Source organism: Penaeus monodon, chromosome 25 (assembly GCF_015228065.2).
Source record: "Penaeus monodon isolate SGIC_2016 chromosome 25, NSTDA_Pmon_1, whole genome shotgun sequence".
Lineage (NCBI taxonomy): Eukaryota > Metazoa > Arthropoda > Malacostraca > Decapoda > Penaeidae > Penaeus > Penaeus monodon.
This window is the reverse complement of record NC_051410.1, coordinates 7,147,431-7,148,593: the sequence shown is the minus strand read 5'-3', so window position 1 is coordinate 7,148,593 and position 1,163 is coordinate 7,147,431. Positions and strand designations below refer to the sequence as shown.

At 31.6% G+C, this 1,163-nt stretch overlaps 1 protein-coding gene across 1 annotated transcript in view; it reads left to right on the top strand.

The window, feature by feature from the left end:
- The window catches only part of LOC119589517 (titin homolog), a gene marked incomplete in the record, with an annotated part of 25,873 nt that overhangs the window by 21,375 nt on the left and 3,335 nt on the right, over positions 1-1,163 (top strand).

The window sequence follows — 1,163 nt, the reverse complement described above, 5'->3', positions numbered from 1 at the left end:
GAGGGTTAGGTAATGTTAGGAAGTTAAATTGTTTTGTTTTATTGTAGGGATGATTTTTCCTTCCCACTTTTCTTCTCTTGTCTTTCATTTGTTCCTGTTTGTGTTTTTGAAGTTAATTAACTTGATGTGTACAAAGTAATATCCAGAGAGTCCATATTTTTGCATTATGATTTAGAGATAGTTTGTTTTTACTGGGTTTTATTTTAAGTGGGATTTTGGCTACATGGATGTAGCCATACTCCCCTAACGCAGTCTAAAGCATTATAACTGGTATGCAAATACAGAGTGTAAGTTTTAAAAGATAATTTCTTGGACACTTATGAACTGCTAGAAAAATGAGCAAAATCGAATGGTGATTAAAAAAAAAAACTGTAATTGAAATAGATTTAGAGTTATTTACACACATAATTGATAGAATGTAGGTGGTCTCTGTACAGATTATTTTTTTTTTCTTATTTATATCATATGCAGTCCCACACAGCCGTGTGTAAAGACACTGTATTATTTTCTGGACCTTTAATTAAAGAAGTTTTGCTCTGAGCATAAGTAATTACATGTGAAGAAAGGTTAATGTATAATATTTTTGGAAATTTTATTCAGTATCTGCATCTCTCCCCCTTTTTGCATACTTTCCAGGAAATATAGTGTACGTCTATATTTTAAGATACATGGAATGCTGTGTTTACCAGATTTCGAGGTTTCTTTGTTATCTTTCAAATGTTTGCTCATCTTTCTATAGCTTTAATGATTTTGAACTTGAAACCTGCACAGAAACCTAGGTGAGACTGTATTTATATTTTTTTCTTAATAGATTAAAAGACCTGGAATGAGAAAAATACTTTTGAAAGGTCCTTCTAAGTGGCCCTAGTATTTTATTTGGTAGTTTCTACATGCTTGGTTTGTTGGTGTTTGCTTCCAAGATGTTTTGTATGGATGTGTATATATTGTGCTTTTCATATACCCTCTTTAAAGGTAGGAGACATTTGAAGGCAACAGTGACAAATAAGCTGCAGCTGAATACATGTTTCATCATACATTATTTTATATGCAATTTTCTAATTACACTTGTTCATATGATGTTGACAGCTGATTAATTGTATATTCGGATGTGGTGTTTGAAAAAAAAATGTAATGGATGATAGGTAAATAGGCCTTGGTAGACC